The 21,130-nt window shown below is 45.8% G+C and overlaps 1 protein-coding gene and 2 non-coding genes across 5 annotated transcripts in view; 2 read left to right on the top strand and 1 right to left on the bottom strand.

Annotated features, from left to right (window-relative positions):
• LOC124777967 (pleckstrin homology-like domain family B member 1) overlaps positions 1–21,130 on the top strand; it is a 1,066,194-nt gene that overhangs the window by 352,755 nt on the left and 692,309 nt on the right. The window lies entirely within an intron of this gene.
• Trnas-uga lies at positions 19,978–20,052 on the bottom strand. Its single transcript has one exon. It is a non-coding gene; the product is annotated as a tRNA-Ser (tRNA).
• On the top strand, positions 20,238–20,312 carry Trnas-uga. Its single transcript has one exon. It is a non-coding gene; the product is annotated as a tRNA-Ser (tRNA).

Here is a 21,130-nt window from a genome sequence, read left to right as displayed (position 1 = left end):
GTACAAGCAGACAAGTGTGACGTCGCAAGTTCGTTGCGGGACTCATATTTCTCGTAGGCTACGCCCACCTCAGATCCGCTCCTATTAGCAATGAACCACAGGTAAATGATGCTACGTAGCTGGCACCAAGACTTGCGTGCAAGTGGTGGGCTTGGTTAGCCATTATGCACGCCGACAAGGGGAATGAAAGTGGTCAGTGCATGTTGGCAGCTGTCAAAGTGTCTCATCCCATAGAGAATACACGTGCCTGCACATGGTCATTTGGTATTGGTGCCGTAAACACAACGCCGTAAATTGTGCATCATCTTAGCTTTGCAGGCTGCAATATCTTGGCGCGAAGGCAGTGGCGCCGGGGACGATTCGAGACGTAGAGCTACAAGGGTGGCCCTGTGTGTGGGCTGGCGATGGCGGCTCAGTTTTTGCGGACAGAAGAGTCTTTGTGGCGAGGGCGATCGCCGGCGTGCCGAAGCCGTCGGCCACTTGGGTGCGCCTAACGACGGCCAACAAAGGCTCCTCTTGAAGAGGGCAGCGAACCAGCGAGCGGCATACAGATCGGTCTGCGCGTGGGAAGCAAGCGTCGGGCGGAAGCGCTCTTTCCGCCGCCCGAATTCCTCACGTGGACGCCGCGCATTTGCATGCGCTGCTGCTGTTGCTGTTGCGTGTTTTTCCTTTTTCGCCACTGCCCGCTCAGCTGCATCGCTGAACAGTTGGCTGCACACTGTTCACCCGGCCGTCGTCCATACTTCGCTCTCCACATCCTTCCTTTAAAGGTCAACCCTCCATCGTCGGTAAGATATTTAAAAAGGTGGTTTAACGTTTCACCAGAGGTTAAGCTAGAATACCCGTGATAGGAACCTCCAATTTGCACCGAAGCGTAAAAGAAACTGCTATTATAGGCATGCGTATTCAAATACAGAGTTATTTAAACAGGCAGAATAAGGCGCTGTGGTCGGCAACGACTGTATAAGACAAAAATAGTGTCTGGCGCAGTTGTTAGATCGGGTACTGCTGCTACAATGGCAGGATATCAAGATTTAAACGAGTTTGAACGTGGTGTTACAGCCGGCGCACGAGCGATGGGACACAGCATCTCCGAGGTAGCGATGAAGTGGGGATTTTCCCGTACGACCATTTCACGAGTGTACCGTGAATGTCGGGAATCCGGTAAAACAACACATCTCCGACATTGTTGCGGCCGGAAAAGGATAACAAGAACGGGACCGACTACGACTGAAGAAAATCGCTCAACGTGACGTAAGTGTAACCCTTCCGCACATTGGTACAGATTTCAACGCCGGGCCATCAGCAACTGTCAACCTCCAAACCACTCAACGAAACATCGATATGGGCTTTCGGAGCCGAAGGCCACTTGTGTACCCTTGATGACTGCGCGACACAAAGCTTTATGCATTGCCTGGACCCGTCAACACACTCATTAAACTGTTGACTGGAAACATGTTGCCTGGTCGGACGAGTCTCGTTTTAAATTGTATCGAGGGGATGGACGTGTATGGGTATGGAGACAATTCATGAATCCATGAACCCGGCCTGTCTGCAGGGGACTATTCAAGCTGGTAGAGGCTCTGTAATGGTTTGGGGCGTGTGCATTTGGAGTGATATGGGACTCCTGATACGTCTAGATACGACTCTGACAGGTGACACATACGTAACCATCCTGTCTGATCAAGAGCATCCATTGTGTATTCCGACGGACCTGGGCAATTTCAGCAGAACAATGTGTCACTCCACACGTCTAGAATTGCTACGGTGTATCTCCAGGAACCCTCTCCTGAGTTGTTAGCACACTGAACTCGCATTAGGGAGGTCGACGGTTCAACCCCGTCTCCGGCCATCCTGATTTAGATTTTCCGTAATTTCCCTAAATCGCTACAGGCAAATGCCAGGATGGTTCCTTTAAAAGGGCACGGCCGATTTCCTTCCCCATCCTTTCCTCACCCGAGCTTGCGCTCCGTCTCTAATGACCTCGTTGTCGACGGGACGTTAAACACTAATCTCCCCCTCCTCCTCTCCTGAGTTTAAGCATTTCCGCTGCCCACCAAACTCCCCAGACACGAACGTTATTGAGCGTATCTGGGATGCCTTGCACCGTGCTGTTCAGAAGAGATCTTGACCCCCCCTGTAGTATTACGGGTTTATGGACAGCCCTGCGGGATTCATGGTGTCAATTCCCTCGATCACTACTTCAGATATAGGCTAGTCCATGTTGCGGCACTTCTGCGTGTTCGCGGGGGCCTACACGATATTACGCTGTTGTACCTGTTTCTTTGGCTCTTCAGTGTATGTTCCTTTGGCAGATGACTATTTGACTTCTGTAATCGGTTGATAAGACACGTTGTGGGACGTCAAAGAATGGTTAGCACTGGAGGGAAATTTGTTACCTGAGGAGGGCGTCGAGAGGGGGGGGGGGGGAGAGATTGCAGAGGGAGACAGTGTTGAATCCTAAAATTTGGAAATTATTGGTACGTTTCTATGGGACCAAACTGCTGAGGTCATCGGTCCCTAGGTTTACACACTACTTTAACTTACGCTAAGGACAACACATACACGCATGCCTGAGAGAGGACTCGAACCTCCGACGGGGAGAGCCGCGCGAACCATGGCAAGGCGCCCTCAGACCGCGCGGTCAGTTTGAATCATAGACGGCCGCATAGTTCCAAAAGGAAGTTCCGTGTTATCTCCTTAATATATTAACTCCTTGGCGAATCTTCAGCATTGTTGTTGACATTGAAAGTGTGTCACCATTTAAAAATCTAAAATTGCAGGTGCTTGTCTTTCACAACATGGCTGTCGGAGTTCAGTGGAATCTAAATTTTGGCCTAAGCACGTAAAGCATTTTTCGAACCAAGTTTTCATTCTCACATCTAAGAATGAGATTCTGGATGCGCCAAAGTTTACTGTTACACTCATTGTGTCACAACTAGAGATCAGAAACGAACCGAGTTCGAGTCTAAGTTACGGGTAGCAGACTTCACAAATCAAAGCCGCGCTGTTACATAAGTGCTAACGGGCTTCCTTCGTTCGTTCTCGCTGTAGTTCTGCGAGTATGACGAATCTGAGAAGTGTGGCGCTGCGGTCGCTTCGTAAAGTTGTTCTCTCTTACTGAAGCATGCAGAACTGTTACGCTAGTCGTGACTTGTTAGTACGGATGATGACTTTTCGCTATAAAGTAGCACCGATAAGGCGAAATGACCGATTGCCGGGATCAGATGGCCTGTAACGAAGATGCGTTTTGAGGAACTATGGAGGTTGTAAGATGAAAATAAAGTACACAATTTCAAATGCGTTCCATCAGAAGAGGGGTGCTATCTGAAATAAGTTTTTCGCTATAGTCCACGCTTCAGGCGAAAAAACACGAATTTCGTCCAATGCAAGCAAAACGGTTGTATTCTTGTTTATTCCTTGTCCACCACGAGAAAACATATGTGCTGCGTCAAACGAAAACTTGGCATAGAGAAACGTCATTGTTAAATCCTTGCAATAAAAAATCACTGTTTCTTTATTCATTGGGTGACGAGAACTAGTATTTTTGGACCAACAGCCAGTTGGGTAGCTTACAATTCATTTCAGTAAGGTATTCTTGTAATTAATCACCATTTAGAGACTGCACTTCATCCTTATGTCATGTTTGCTGCTACTGTCGCTACAGACTCGGTAACTACTCAAAAATTCGTATATGTCAACGTGATTGTTACATATTCTACGAATGGTGTGCTGACCCCACGCCCCTCTTATCCGCATCTTCCTGAGGATGACACGGCGGTCGGATGGTCCCGGTGGGCCACTCGTGGCCTGAAGACGGAGTGCTATGAATAGATATTAAACAGTAAAATAAATTTACTTCAGCCTTCTAAAACGTTTCATATGACTATTCTCTGCTAACCGATCGGTCGTTATATTGGTATACAACAGGCTTCTGTCATTTAGTTACGTCGGAAATTTTGTAACATTTTAACTTGTTCTTGAAAGTGGCTATTAAGCTGAAATCATGATTGTGTGAAACGAATTGTGTATGAAGCGAAATGTCGCGAGTCCGCGGTTATACTCGAGAATTCGTGTACTCGCTCTCCTTTATGAGCGAATCGAGTCCACTCGGACCCGACAACAGACAGGTGAAGAGTCAGCTGCGACGGAGACTGGAGTGTAGTTTACGGGCACACGGAGACCGCGAGTTCGGAAATGTCACAGAATTCGCTGGCGAGTTTAAAAGCGATTGTACGGGGCTGATCTGTAGTCAAAACCCCGACCTCACCTCCAGTGACGATTTAAGATGTAACTATTATCACAAACCAGTTGGATCACCTGGTGATACTCCTTTCTTGAGGTGGCTTGCAGCGTAGGACCTTGTAGCTTCTTCCATTTTTTTCAATACAAACTTGCTGTCTTTCTTACGTCTGTCTCTCAGCTGTCCTGCGGTCTTCCCCTTAGTCTCCTTTTGGTAAATTGGGCTCCAAGCTAGAGCTTGTTTTGAGCAACACAACCAGCCCACTGCCGTTTCACACTTTCCATTATGTCACTGTCTATTATTGTAGACCACATCTATCGCAAAAAGAACAAACCAACCGATTTTCTCCATCTGCCTAAGCTGGAGGAAGTGTGTAATATTCAAACTTTGATCCTGCACAGTACGGTAGCTACAACAAGAGGTTCCTTCTGTTGGGTGTACTAATGGTCTGTAGCCCAAGAGCAATCCGAAACTCTTGACCCCATCTTTCTATCAGTAACAGAATCTGAAGTATGAGTCTAGGGAAAAATCCCGTTTTTATGTGTGGCGTTTTGAAACATATTTGTCGCGCGTACCGAAATACGCTGATACTTTTATTAAGTAAAATAATTATGGAAACCCTGGACTACCACCAGAGAACTGTTGAAGCCTTGATTAGCAATTTTCTTTATGAATCTGCCGATTTGCTACTGGATTAAATGCATACGTTATCTGATCAATAGCTTCTGGACACAACTGTGTAATGTGGAATTGACCCCTACAGTACGCTTAAGGGGCTTACGGAAGCGTGGTCGTGCGGTAGCGTTCTCGCTTCCCACGCCCGGGTTCCCGGGTTCGATTCCCAGCGGGGTCAGGGATTTTCTCTGCCTCGTGATGACTGGGTGTTGTGTGCTGTCCTTAGGTTGGTTAGGTTTAAGTAGTTCTAAGTTCTAGGGGACTGATGGCCATAGATGTTAAGTCCCATAGTGCTCAGAGCCAGAGCTAACGGATGCACCATTTAGTTCATGGGCGGGTCCTGATGAAATCCGGAAAAAGCGTTTTCATCATTTTTCTCGCAGTTAGCAGCGAAATCTAAATGATACACAGCCACAGCAAATTCCTCAAATTTTAACGCTATGTTCTCCAGTGATTTATCTAGAATTACCACCTTCCAGTTTTCAGAAATCTTTGTCCGTTATCGAGAAAAGTCCCCAAAACATGGCTTTTACGTACCAAAACCGAGCCGCGTATTCCAGGACGACTATGCACATAAAATGCCTGTAATTGTTTGCGGTTATTCCTAAGATGCCGATATCGAACAACAATGAAAAGTTTCGTGATACATTTATCCGTTTCCGAATTACAGAATGTCAATGTTACCCTAAGTGTACAAGTAAAATATGCACGTATGATCCGCTTTGGGGCGAAAATGTAGTTTATAAAGTAACGTAGCACGGAGAAATATGCTGTAAAGTGTCTCCGTTATCGTCAGAAGGGTTATGGAAGCCCCATGTTGTACTGAAGCACGTGCAAAATTGTTTGCACGTGAAGTCCTGTCTGAGGTGTAAATTGAGTTTTGCGTTATTTCAGTTTCAGGTAAGTAAAATATTACAGACCCACACTTTTTTTTCATATGAGTGATATGCCGTGGTGTAGCAGGGAAAAGAAGGCAATCAGCGGAAAAATGCTTCTATCGGAGCACAAAAAAGCGAATATACTCCAGTTTAAAAGACATCGACAGCTTACTCATTCACTATCAGTACTTTTAAAAATCTTCCAAAAAATTTTGGCATCCCAACACATTCGCGCCTTTTTATGCTGAGAGAGGACAGTTGCAGTGGTAAAGACGGAAAAGTAAGAAACACTGGAAGATTGTAGACAATGGTTGTGGTACAGAAACAGCGAAGGGACAACTGCATTGCGAGAGAAAGAGGGACATTGTGGCGATGGAACGTAGTTGACGGTGATACAACAGTGCTAGGAAAAGACTGAAGGACATAGTGCAGTAGGAGACGGATAAACAGAAGGAGAAATTGGAAGTGGGTGAGGGCCAGTGATAATGAGAGACAGACTCTATGACAATGACGACAAGGAAGAGAGAGATAATGGCAGTGGGGAGGAGTGGATGAGAGTGGGAGGGGGAGGGGGAGTGAGTGTGTGAGAGGAGATCGAAGTAGTAGGGCAGAACGGAGGAGACTATGGCTGTGAGATGGGAATCAGTGACGTAGATACAAGTAGACAATGATTTGGGGTGAATGAGTCAGTGAAAGAATGGGCAAGTGGGAGTGGATGGGTATGAGCAACTTACAGCGATGGATTAATAGGTGTCAGCTAGTTAAGTTAGGAAATATTGTGGGAGTGAGAGGTGGATTGCATGTTAAAAAGAGCGCGAATATATCCGAAGGCCAAAACCTTTGGGAAAATTTTTAAGGTGCCCAGGAAGGTACAAAGAGGCAGCTGGTGTGCCACTTTTCAGTCAGTCCTTTAAACAGGAGCATATTCCCTTTTTTGTGCTCAGATAGGAGCATTTTTCCGCTCATTGAATAGTACTTGATAATTCATATGTACCGGCAGACACTACAGATGTTCGGCACAGGGAAGAGTCAACAAAGAGTAAGACTCCTCGTAGTTTCATAGTTGGCACGTGCACAGCTTCTCTCATTTGGGTTACGTGTTGGCACAGTGGGTATGACGTGCACAGCGAGCCCGTGGCGTAAACTAACAGATGACGCATGCTCTCGAGCACCGCTAGCTAACCACCTACACCGGCGGCGCCGTGTGTAAACAACGAGGCCCTAAAAGCGGCCAGAGATAGCTGCCGCGGAAATCCTGGAACTTGGTGTCTTGTTTCCGAATCGGCACATTCTTGTAGCTTCGCCTTTCTGTGTACAAACGTCAACAAGAGTTTTGCATTATCTTTTTCTTTCTGAGGTTTGTGAGTATATTCATTTTCAATATCTTCATATTCCCGAATGAAATAAAATAAGAATAAACAAAACAAGTTCGTGTCTGTGCTCGGATGCAGAGTTGAGTACGTTCTGGCATAGCAGTGAAGGGTCTCTGCATGAGCCTCGTCATGATTTTGCAATACCACAGAGCTTCATTTGTTTGTATCTGGTACCTCAATTGTAGCTGCAAATCGTCTATTACCCTAGATGTAAAGAAGAAAGGGGAAAAGACTGAACAGCTGGGAGTGTGTGTGTGGTGGCCACAGTATACTATCCATATTTCTTTTTAATATTTCAGTAGGTTACTGGTACTTGTCGGAGCCCCACACGCATGTTTGATACATTTAAGAGTCATATTTCGATGTATCCTTTTTTTTCCTCTTCTTGTATGATCAGTTGAATGTATGTATGAGAATGTGCAAGGATTTCAGCGTGTAGATCCGTGGAGGTGTAGTAGTCTGCCATTGTGTCAGAGCAGCCAGCTGTGGGAAACACGTACCAGGAAGCAAAGAGGTTTTTGTTAGCCTTGGACGAACCTTTTCTATAGGGTGGCACCACAACTGGAGTCCATCTGGCCACTTCCGTAGGTACGGGGAGCGGTTTTGTTTGGAGATCGAATGCTCGCGGAGTGTTCCGTGGGGGCGCGTAGACGGGTGATATCTACTGGCGGTAAGTGTTCCTTTTCTATGAGAAGTTAATGATGTGTTTCATGTAAGTTTTTCAAAGCTAGTCAAAGTAAATGATTCCTTTCATCGTTCACAGTTCATTATCGTGTGTGACAAATTTTACTTGCTAATTCGCGAGTGTTAAATGCGTTAAAATCCAGGGACGGCAGGCTATTGGTCAGCTGAACTGTTAACCAAACACGTGGAACCGTGTTGAGTTTATTGTGATTCAGTTCATTTTGTTTCGTATCCCTTTCGTGAGAACATGTATATTGCCTATGATTTCCGTGATTTTATGACTGAATTTTGCGCAATTCGTCTCGCTTGATAACTTCCTTTGTGCACATTTTTGTTTGTGAGGACCACGTGGTCGTGATCTAATGAGAAAGTTTACAGTGCCAAGGCCACAGTGATCTTCCGCTGTAGAATATCTGAATTAATTATGATTCTTAATTAAGCTTCATTTTTATAGCAATTCACTTCAAATAGAAATTTTATTCTTTCATCCCACTTACTGAAATCAAGGGGCAGCCCCTCTTACTACCTACGTGTGCTGCGGTGAAAGTTTTTAGTTCTTTTCCTTCCTGTTAGTCTCTCAAGTGCGTGTGAATGCAAGTGTTTGTGATTAAACCATCCTTTAATCATTCCTCTTTCATAGATCGTAGACCTTTCAGGGGACTCCGAAGTAAAGTTCTAGGGTTAATTAATAGGTGCCGTAACAGACTACAGGCAACAGCAACCATCATATTACTCACTATAAACGTTCATGTGTGCAATTAAATGTATCTATCTAATAAATGTTCTTTTGTCAGAATTTTTCTGTACTCTTTCACTGCTAAAATTCCACTCCATGCTTCATCCAGCTCTGATGTACGGCACATCTTACTGCATTCCGTTTGCGCGACAGTTGTATTGAGGCCATACTGTACTCCCCATATTCAGATTAATTCTAAAGATACACCTTAACTGTAAAGATATCTTTCACCATCAATAAGATAATAAAGCTAATCCTGGCTGGTGCTGTTCGTCTCCAGTGGAAATCTTGCGTGAGTCACGGAAAGTTCTTGGTAGATGTCGACGTCCAAAAACAGCTCGTTTCAGTCGATCCCACACAGTTCGATTGGCTTCATGTCCAGGGACGAGCTGACCACTCCATTCTGGTCATCCAAAAATACTGAAGGAACTTGTTAACGAGAACGGTGTCCATTCAGCATGATTCCCTGCCCATCTGTAACGGAGTTCAGGGTGTCAAGTGTTACGGTGTACGGCATTGTGCTCTCCATGGTCATCGGAAATGGAGATCAGCATCATGCAATCACCTCCGAACAGTTTGACGCAATATGTGATGTACTGTAGTCTCTTCGCACGGCAGATTCCGTTCTGGCGCTCTGGAGCATTCAGACATTTTCTTGGAGTCAAAAGTCGTTGATTTTGAGCATCGTGTGTACCTGCTGAACGTGTGCGACCTGCGCTCTGTGATTCCTCTAAACTACCTGTCAGTTAGAACTGATTCCACGTCAGCTCCCCATCAGTTTTACTCTGGTGTACACGTCAACCAACAATCCTTATTGACTCGCATTCTGCGTGTAACGTGATGATGCACACCCTATCGTTGGCGACGACTGGCCTCCTTTGCATGATGATATTCACTTTATTGCTCCACAGAACGCCTCCAATGCGTCTCCACAGGTGCTTTACCCTCAGTTGAAATTCAGCAGTTCATTAGTGTGTGGCGTTCTAGTCATGGGTAATTGTCATGGCAACTGTGCGTATGTTTACAACGAACGTTACTTGCGACTTTCCCATGCGTACAGGAATAGTCACATTTGCAACTCATATGCATGACATGACAGTGTGATGTAAAACTTACGTTGACGTGTGTGTGGTGTCTTCAACCCAAAGAATCGGCATCAATATGCTTTAATACTTTATCAGGCCTGTTGCTACTGAAGACGTGTACCTCTTGCTTTCTTCCGCTCTTTGAACTGACTTAAGTGGTTCTAGGGGGCCTGCTGTTTACAGTAGATTCCGTACCAAGCCGCTATTTATCATTTATTTATGTACACAAATCTTTGACAGAAGTGAAAACATCGATAACCGACAAAACGTATGATGGGCGAGCAATAAGTTTCCATTCGAAGGCCATACAGTCAAGAAATGGCTCTGAGCACTATGGGACTTAACATGTGAGGTCATCAATCCCCTTGACTTAGAACTACTTAAACCAAACTAACCTAAGGACGTCACACACGTCCATGCCCGAGGCAGGATACGAACCTGCGACCGTGGCAGCAACGCGGTTTCGGACTGAAGCCTCGGTCAGTCGGTCACAGCGGCCGGCGCCATACAGTCCACAATCGGCATGCTAATCAGGTTTGCTTGAGCGTTGAGGCAGTCATCCCACCGACGCACCAGGTTCAAGATACCGTATGGTAAAACACCATGACCTACTGCTTGAAGAAGTCGGGAACTGCCTGCAGATAAAGAATGTAGGATGGGTGCCCGAGTGTCTCCCATTTGAGTTGACGTAACTTCTGCGTTATGACATTTGCGATATGGGGACGTGCGTTATCAGGAAGCAGCAGCACTCCTTTTAGCACCATGCCACAATAGTAGTTTTCGATAGACGTGCTACCCCATACACATTCCTCATTTTCCTATGGATGTCTACCGGTGTTCGTCCTTCAGCAGCCAAGCACAGCAATAGCACTTAAATCCTGTTTGGACACATCTGCTAATAGTTGCCATGGCAAACGTCTCTGTATTTAACACATGTTCATCGGAAAGACACGAATACCACGCTAATCCCTTGCCTACATGGCGGTGCCAATATACCCGCATCGGAGTCGCGCTTGTTTACATATACGCTGCAGCAACGCCCTCAGACGGAACCTTTTTGGTCGCCCCTTACTAGCATATAAAGAGCGATCCTGTGTAATGCTCAAGACACTGGATTAGATTCTCTTGGAATTGAATTTTGAAATTACAATGAATCCGGGATCTCCTGCTTACATGGTAGACCCTCTATCCGTCTGAGCCACCGAGGACACAAATGATAGTTCGACTGTAGGGACGTATCTCTGGCACGCTTCCCATGAGACCCATATCTCCAAATTACTGACCACTATACTCATTACTCGCGGCAGTCAATCTACCGATTCCCGGTTCGGTCAATGTGAGTGCATTCGCACTGAAGATCATTGGCCGGTAAGTCTTATCTATATGAAGATGGTATCTGTTGTTTCGGACATGTCCGAAAGAACAGATACCATCTTTGTATATATCCTGGAATTTTTCGACCTAGGAAAAGCGTTCGACAGTGTAAAATATTGGAAGATGTTTAAAATTCTGAGCAAAATAAAAGTAAGCAATCGGGAAAGGGAGGTAATATCCAGTATGTACCAGAACCAAGAGGGAACACGAAGACTTGAAGACCAAGTACGAAGTGCTTGGCTTCTGAATGGGGTAAGATAGGGGTGGAGTCTTTCGGCCCCTACTAATCACTCTATACATTGAGAATACAATGATGGATATAAAAGAATACTTAGACAGCGATATTGGCCGGCCGCTGTCGCCGAGCGGTTCTAGGCGCTTCAGTCCGGAGCCTTGCTGCTGCTACTGTCGCAGGTTCGAATCCTGCCTCGGGCATGGATGTGTGTGGTATCCTTGGGTTACTTAGGATTAAATAGTTCTAAGTTCTAGGGGACTGATGACCTCAGATGTTAAGTCCCATAGTGCTCAGAGCCATTTGAACCATTTGTCAGAGGTATTAAAATTCAGGTTGAAAAGATATCAGTGATACTATTCGCTGATGACAGTGCTATCCTTAGTGAGGATAATGAGGGTACTGATGAGTAACAGAAATTAGATTATCGATAAAATTAGCGTCAGAATTAGTGACTGCAAAGTAGACGAAGTGTAAGAGTTCTGCAACCTTGGAAGTAAAATTGCACATGATGGACGCAGCGAGGACGACAAAAAAGCGTATCAGAAGACACAAAGAAGGGCATTGCTGGCCAAAAGAAGTGTACCGCTATCAAAGATGGTCTTCGTCAGAGGAACGAATTACTGAGGATGTACGTTTCGCGGTACAGCATTGTATGGTGGTGAAACATGAACTATGGGAAAATAGGAAAAGAATATAATTGTAGCGTTTGAGGTGGGATACTACAGCAGGATTTTAATAACTAGGTGAACTGACAAGAAAAGGAAGGAAGTGGTTCTCCGCAAAACAGCGAGAGAGGGACATACTGAAAGCACGGGAAACACAGAAAACACTGACAAGGAGAAAGGATAGGGTAATAAGGAATGCGTTAAGACAACAGGGAATAACTTACACCGTATTAGAGGTAGCTCTAGAGGGTGAAAACTTTAGGGGAAGACGAAATTGGGATACATCCAACAAATAACTGAGGCTGTAGGGAAGACTGAAGGTTAAAAGCAGTAGTGGCTACATAATCCTCCATGACGTATTCGATATGGATGAAAAGGATCATTTAATTTGTAGAGCGGGCATTCCTCGTTGCAAAAGCCGTTAAGTAGTGCGTTGTAACTTGGGATGGTACTGGAAATATTTGAAATAAATCTGAGTCTTTATTTGGGTATGCGCTTGTCGAGGATGTTTAAGCTACTCATAGATAAAGTGGAAGGTTTTTGTTTGCATCGTGGGTGAGAAAACGTAATGCCTGAGGTGAAACACCAGGCGCCTCGCAACCCTCCTTTGCAGGAGCGCCCCTAGTCTGTGGGGAAGGCACCCTTGGGGAGCGGCTCAGGAGCCACATCATTTACCTGACTTCTTGGCGTGGAGGGAACCCCAATCCCCTCCCCTCCTCTCCCTGCCTCGGCACCGTAATCTTGTTATCCTTAGGACGGCACGCGCGCTGTGGAAGCTAAAACACTGCGTATAAAACCTCTGACTATGGGATCAACCAGCAATTGCATTCCCTGCGGAACGTAGGAGATACAGCGAGAAATTAAGTTCCACTTGTGATTCTTTCTGTGGCAGAGTTACAATTGCGTATCGGCGCTTGCTTCAGAGTTAGTTTTAGTCGAGCAAAAGTTACCTCTGTGTGTTGTTTATATTGCATAGTGCTTGTTTACAATCTCACAGGTTGTGGGATTAGATCTGTAGTTCTTTTCCTAAATGCGAAGAACAATAAACCAGTCTACGGCCTCATACTTCCTGCAATATGTTTCTAAAAGCGGATAATCACTCTGCGGCAACTACCGTGTGAGATGAGATGTGCACGTATATGTCAGGAAAAGAACGTCTTAGGCTCTGTATAACAAAACACAAGTCCGTAGCGGTACATACGGAAAGGGCTATATGAAATCTCAGTGGAAAGAAAAGCGTTAAAACGTGGTTCAACTCTGTACCGAAAAGTCGGTTTAACCGAAAAATATCCGAATAAATGTTCACATGTCTTCACAGGCATGAGAACTTCGTGAAATCGTCACTGTCAGCGCGAAATATTGCTATAGTAGCCGACCGTGGCTAGATTGCAAATACGGAGAGCTGAATCCGGGAAGAAGGATCGAAACTTTCCTTGTGTGTCAATCTACTGGGGGAGCAGAGTGCCCACTCATCGCTTAGAGATGACCACGGAGCAAACATATTGCTACCAGCGAGAGCGATTGAAGCGAATTAAGCGCACGGAAAACAGCAAGGAGTGAGGGGAAGTCCAGGTACAAGGTAAGTGATGTAGCGTAAGAACTGCAGGGCCAGGCTACTGCCGTCGGCAGTAAACACCTAGGTCAGTCGCTCTGACCATGCTACCCTTCACTTACGCCCTCCGTAACAGCGTTGCATTACTCCGCTGCGTTGCCTATGCTAGCTCATCTGCCTGCATCTCGATCAGATATCAGAAACGGAGCGAGTACGAGTAAAATGTTCCGGGTTGCATACTTCACAACTCAAGGCGCCGCTGTTAAATCAGTGCTAACGGGCTTTCCTCGTTCCCGGTGTAGTACCGCGAGTGTAGAGTGTCTGAAGTGTGGCGCTGCAGTCTCTTCCTACTCGGCTACTCGTTCTCTATAACTGTAGCACCCAGGAGCGTAAGTCTAGTCGTGACTTACTTTTAGAACGGAAGATGAATTACTGCTATACAGTAGCTCCTATAAGCCGCGATGATGGATTTCCGGGATCAGATGGGCTTTAAAGAACATGTGTATTGAGAGACTGTTGAGGGTGTAAGACGAAAATTAATTGATGCAAAGTACAAAATTGCAAAATTCGAGGAGAAATAATACCTGGAAGAAGTTTCGCGCAAGCAACCACGCTTCCGAAGAAACATTAATTTCGTACAATGAAAGCAACGTTGCTGTATTCTTGTTTATTCCACCTCCACTACGTGAAAACAAATGTGCTACGTCAAACAAAAATTGGGCACAGAATAACGTCACTGTTACATCCCTGCGATGAAACTACGTGCTACTTCTGTATTAATTTCGTCATGGCAGCTTGTGTTTATGGGCTAACAGCGAGTTGTGTAGCTTATCATTCTTTTCTGTTTTTATTTTAGCAGTTGATCATCATTTACAGATTGCACTTTATCCTCATGTCATGTATTTTGATACTGTCGTTACAGATTCGGTAATGCCTCGGAATTGTTTGCGTGTCAGCGTAATTGTTAGATATTCTGTGAATTGGTATTAAGTATTACAATAAATTTGTAGCAGTCTTCGAAAAAGTTATCTATGTAGATGTATGTATAAACAGAACAATATTCAGTGCTAACTGATCAGTTGTTATATTGGTATACAAGTTGTTTCTGCCATTTAGAGAGATTGGACTTTTGTGACATTTCAAGCTCCACTCGGAAATGGCTATAAAGCCATGAACAGTAATTTACAGTTGAATGGCGAAAATTTCTTTCAAAACTGTTGCGGGAACGCCCCGAGTCCGCAGTTACACTTCTGAACTCGTGCACTCGGTCTTCTTTCTGAGCGAGTCGAGTCCACCTGCACCCGACAACAGCGTCAGGTGGTGAGTCCGTTGTCGCGGAGACTCATAAGTCTACGAGCAAACGGAGAACGTGAGTTCGGAGATGACGTCACATGACTCGCTGGCGAGTTTGAAGCGAGTATAAGGATCTCTTTTCTGATCCATAGTCTCCATGTCCACTGGCAAGGATAACGAAAAACGTAGTGTAGAAAGATATCCCACGTGTACATCATATAACTACTGTAAAAAAAAAGTATGTACGGTGTCTGCAAAGAAAATTATAACAACTACAGGGAGCTTTCCAATTAATTCGGCTTATTGAAGAAACAGTCACGGAGTACATAGAATTCTGAAACAACCATGTTACTACGCACGGTAGCCTCCAAGGGTGTCAATTGGCACGCACTGATTCTGGCAAGCAGTCAAATAAAGATGACTAACATCGTCTTGGGATACGTTAGCCCATATCTCCTGGATCTGTTCGCACAGTTCTGCTGGAGTTGTGGATGGAAGAACGGAATTAGTAACTTGTCGTACCATCAGGTCACACGCGTGATCAATTGGACACAAGTTCGGCCTGATGCTGGCCAGGGAAGATGCATCACGACTTTAATCCTGTTGGAAGAACACGTCACTTTCCTGTTGCAGCCGGCCGTAGTGGCCGAGCAGTTCTAGGCGCTTCAGTCTGGAACCGCGCGACCGCTACGGTCGCAGGTTCGAATCCTGCCTCAGGCATAGATATGTGTGATGTCCTTAGGTTAGTTAGGTTTAAGTAGTTCTACGTTCTAGGGGACTAATGACCTCAGAAGTTGAGTCCCATAGTGCTCAGAGCCATTTGAACCATTTGAGATGAATGTGTGTCAGTTACATACAATGTTCAAGGCAGTGCTTACCAGGTCGCATGTGCGGACGACCGTCTCTTGCATTCAGGCAGAATCTTTGTTGCTAAAGACGTCAACGCGCTGTTCCATCCTCCATGTAATCTTCTGGCGGCACCCACAGAGCTGTGCACGTCGATGCAGTGACGCAAGCTGAAGACTACCGGCTCCGAACAGTTAGTGTCGACACTTTTGAAGTCACATTTGCTGTTATCTATCCTGCCACTGCCGGCCGTACAATACGGCGGTCATTAGGGTATCTATGCTGCGTGGGCGTCCAGAACCTCGCCTACGAGTGTAGGAACGTTCACGTGTTCAGTTGCTAGCATCACAACATACATCAAGTCAGAGGTCCTACTTGGGTGTCAACTCCGCAAAACGACCATCACGCCACTCGAAAGGCCGATTGACCCCTATGAAGTCGGCGATAAGAAACACGAGTGAGTCTCAGTGGCACGGTGCGTAATTGGTTTACACGTCTGCGTCACACTGAGCCGTGTGACCTGGGCGTTCTCACTTAAAGGGTGGACACACAAGGTAGCTTAGTCACTAAGCCATCCGCTGGAAGTATTACAGGCCACAGAAAATGCATCGAAAATGAAAGAAGCAAAACGCGTCTGGCAATAAAACATTGTTTTATTAGGTCGTGGGGGCATAACTTGCAAACCAAGAAGATACTAATAACTGATTTTGCAACTAAGGAAAGTAGTTTGATAAATACTATTGGTTATTGTTTACATCATTTTATTAGTTATTAAATAAATTTGTTACCTAGAGCTTGCAGCGTAGTAAAAGTCAGCAAATGATGTATTTATTAATGACAGTTCAGGCTTGCTGTTCTGTGATATTAATTTTTATTTGTTGCACTTCAGCTACGGATTCCTTTTCGGCTAAAATTGCCGTTATCGAGGGACCTGTGCTGCGGTATAAGTGACGTTATTTTCACTATACATATTATCTAATTGTAAAATATTGAGCATGGATTACTACTTACATACACAAGCTGAAATAAATACAACCGACAATATGCAGGAACAGATTCCTGGCACAAAATGGAGGAAAAAAGTTATATGAACATGTGTCCGGAAAAGTATAGTTGCCACGACACGTGGCTCTGACGAATGAGAATTCCTCTGACCACGTGCCGTGTGTTCTCTCTGTATTGTAGGCTGCGAGATTGACGCGGCGTACTGAAAGCAGCAGAATGACGCGGTAAACCTGTTGGGAACAAGCCGAGATGGTGTTAATGTACGGCCAAGCAGTTGGAAACGCTCGAAAGGTAGCACGGCTATACCAAAACAGGTACACTCACAGATACCAACCACACAACACGACATTTCAATCCCCTTTTTAGGCCTTTGTGGGATCATGGGCCCTTTCAGACAGAACAACGTGCAGGGAGGCGGCGGACAGTGCGTACAGCAAATCTGAAGGACCAGGTTCAACTGGATTTTGAGACGAACCTTAGTACAAGCTCCAGCTAAAAGGCCCGCCAGCATTGTGTAAGTCACAGTACCGCTGTACGAGGGTTGGAAGTTAAATACTGGCAACTATTTACTCACAACCGATACAAGAGTGTTACATGTTTGCACCTGTTACTGTCCTTCAAAGTAGTCACCAGCGTTGTTTAGAACCCGTTGCCAGCGATGTGGAAGGTGTAGTATACCGTTAGCAGAGCCTGTTCTGTAGATCGTGTGAATGTAGCGGTCTACTGCTTGTCGAATCTCTGGAACAGTTCTGAAGCGAATGCCACGGAGTGGTTCTGTCATCTTCGGAATCAAATCAAAGTCACAAGGACTTAAATCTGGGGAGTATAGTGGATGGTACAGTACTCCCAAGTCCCATCGACTGAACAGAGCAGCCACAGCTTGCGCTGTATGCGCCCGTGCATTGTCGTGCAAAATGACGGGTGAGTTGCGCAGAAAGTGTCGCCGCTTCTTTCGCAAAGCTGGTTGCAGGTGATACTCCAAAAACAAACAGTAATACTGTCCATTGACGGTTTCTCGTGGAGAAACGTAATGCGTTAGGATAACACCATCACAGCTGTACACGAGAATCACCATAACTTTCACCATACCGGGGCTCTGATGCACTTTCAACTTTCGCGGCGACCCATAATGACGCCATTCGTTGGATTGACGTTTCAGTTTTGGCTCGTGCAATGTGGCCCATGTCTCATCTAGTGTTACGATAAGGCGTAAGAAAGCCTCTCCTTTGCGCTCATAGCGCTCCAAGTGCGTCTGAGCAGCGTCGTAACGCATTCATTTCTCCATTTCCGTCAAGTCATGCGGAACCCGTCGTAATAGAATTTTTCGCATGCCCAGGCGTTCCTTCAGGATGCGAAGCACAGTCGTATGCGCTAATCCGGTTTCGTGGGCGAGCTCACTAATCGTATGGCGTCGAACACTGTCCACTAACGCGGCAACAGCATGCACCTCTCCTTCAGCGACGCTAGGACGACCGCCCGATGCATGCCTCCCACAGTTTGCCGACCTTCGTTGAAGGCCTTTACCCAACGTGCCAGTGTTCTGTACGGCAATGCCGATTCCCCGCCTCTTGAAGGCCTTGATGACACTTTCTTGATGTACGATCTCTAGCACATTCAATCTTGATCCAACTCCGTTGTTCCTGTTTCGAAAACATAGTGACACCGTTACGTGAGACCGCTCGCTCACAAGTGACTGTTTTTCCCTCGAGTGTGCGCACGCCGGTGACGTGGAACGGGCGAGTCCATTTGCTCGGAGGTAAGGTAGGTATGTCACCACCGTGTGCTATCAACGGCAATAGGAGATTCCATTGCATAGTGTCGCCACAGCAGTGTTGCCACTATTTAAGTTCCAACCTACGTATGTATCCTGTATGACAACCGCTACAATCCCTATCAACTGCGACGAGTAGAACATCTCTTGTGACTTGGATGCGGTGCAGCTCTGTATTGTGTTCCGGGACGATTTGTTGTTGTTACACGCACAGCGTCCATTTCCCGACACATGTTCATAGGACCTTTTTCCCTCCATTTCGAGTCAGAAACACGTCTCCGCAATTTGTCGGTTTTATTAATGTACAACCTGTATATTGACTAGATGGATCGAAATTCATGTTACATCGTTGGCAACTATATTTTGACTGTCGTCCAGTGTTTGTTGAATTAAGTTAGTAGTTAATTTGTTACGACGAAATCTCACAGATTTGGAGCTACGATGTTACACGTTTAGTGCTTTTAATTTGTAAACATCTGACATCGTAGCTCCAGAACTGTCGAATTACTGTCATAACAGATTAACTACTGACTTGATTCAACGAATATAGAACGACGTCCAAATACTGTTGCGGGCGATGTCGATTCATCTAGACAGTATAAGAGTACATTTAAGTAGCAGTCCATGCTCAGTGTTCTACCGTAACATATGTGTAATACAAATGTCACCCACATCGTATCGCAGGTAACTCGATAATGACAATGATTCCTGAGAACGGATCTGTAGTGAAAGTGAAAAAAATAAAAATTAGTGTCACATATTACAGAAATGTACGGAATGAGAGCGAAACTACGAATCCCACATTGTCCTGAGGACTTGAGCAGCCTTCGGGAACGCTATTCCACAAAAATCTGGAATGCATGGAACGGCGATGCCACAGAATGGAACTCTGCATGTAGCGATTTACGTAGATAGGCTACCTGCGAGGGAAGCTCTCGCGTTTGTCTGCGCGTGAATATTTCAAGGGCGCGGCAGAGACAGGTGTTGTGCGGGAAGCGGCTGGCGCCCTCGCAGGGGCGCCCGCGTGTTGCAGCCAGAGGAGGGGAGGCGTAATGACGGCACTCAGGGCCCGCCGTCTGCCGGCTGATGCGGTTAGGCTGCGGGGGCTCTGCATCCTTAATGCTGAGTGCGCTGCCGGGCTCTTCAATTGCTTCCAGCGGGAGCGCATCCGCCGCCTGTGCGCCCAGCGAGCCGCAGCCGAGCCCCCTAGCTATCCATTTAGCAGCAGCGTCGCTGCGGTTCTTGGGCTGCGCTCTTTGTCCTCGTACCATTCGTTTTTCTTGTAACAGATATCAATCGGTTCAGTTCTCTTCTTTACGTCGTGTCAGGCTCGGACTGCGGCTTTCGCTACGTCATCACAAACATTTGCCTCTGCATCCACATCTATACTTCGCCAGTCATCTTACGCCCGTGAGACGGAGGGTAGTTCGTGTACCACTATAACTTAACACTTTCGTAGAATTTTCTCGTGCTGAGAAATTAGAAGGAGCGATATGTCCAAACTTTCGAAGGCCAAGAGCGCATTATTATTTCTTTGAAACTTCCTGGCAGATTAAAACTGTGTGCCCGACCGAGACTCGAACTCGGGACCTTTGCCTTTCACGGGCAAGTGCTCTACCAACTGAGCTACCGAAGCACGACTCAGGCCCGGTACTCACAGCTTTACTTCTGCCAGTACCTCGTCTCCTACCTTCCAAACTTTACAGAAGCTCTCCTGCGAAACATTAGTTCTGCAAGTTTCGCAGGAGAGCTTCTGTAAAGTTTGGAAGGTAGGAGACGAGGTACTGGCAGAAGTAAAGCTGTGAGTACCGGGCGTGAGTCGTGCTTCGATAGCTCAGTTGGTAGAGCACTTGCCCGTGAAAGGCAAAGGTCCCGAGTTCGAGTCTCGGTCGGGCACACAGTTTTAATCTGCCAGGAAGTTTCATATCAGCGCACACTCCGCTGCAGAGTGAAAATCTCATTCTGGTATTATTTCTTTGTTTACAAACAACCGGTTGCGACAGACTTTGCTATCATCTTCAGGTCTTCAAAAATGTGTGTTCATTGTTTATAAAATGCGTTCATTTTAAACACACTTTATAACATCAATTTTTGAAGACCTGAAGGTGCAACAAAGCCCGTCGAAACCGGTTTTTTGTAAATAAATATTTATATGAGCTTGTCTTTAGAAAGTTTTTGCAAATTTCCGGTTCCAGTCATGAATGGTTCGCGGGGAGAAAGGTTGGTGGTATTCCACCGTGTCAGCTCGAATCTATCTAATTTCGTCTTCTTGGTTTTTGCTCGAGATACACATAGAAGGGAGCAATACGTTGGCTGCCGCTTTTACGAAAGCTAAGCTCTCCGAACTTTAACAATAATCCACACCGTGATGCAAAATGCCCTCTTTGCAGCGTATGCCACTGCAGTTGATTGAGCATCTCTGTGATGCTGTCACGCCCGCTAAGTGAAGCTGATCTTGTTTGGATCTTTTATTTTTCCTTTATCAGTCCAACCTGGTACAGATCGTACAAGAGCAATATTGGTCGAACGACTGTTTTGTAAGCTACCTCGTTCATGAGTGGATTACAGTCTTTGGGGATTCTTCCAAGGAATCTGTCTTCCCTGCGATTTGTCCTATATTGGCGTTCCACTTAAAATCACTCTGTACCCTTGTATTTTATTTTATTGTATTGTATGTTAACCGGAGACCTAGGAACGACGGAGAGGCTCCGTCTC

Source organism: Schistocerca piceifrons, chromosome 2 (assembly GCF_021461385.2).
Source record: "Schistocerca piceifrons isolate TAMUIC-IGC-003096 chromosome 2, iqSchPice1.1, whole genome shotgun sequence".
NCBI lineage: Eukaryota > Metazoa > Arthropoda > Insecta > Orthoptera > Acrididae > Schistocerca > Schistocerca piceifrons.
The sequence above is the reverse complement of the archived record's forward strand: the minus strand, read 5'-3'. Positions and strand labels throughout refer to the sequence as shown.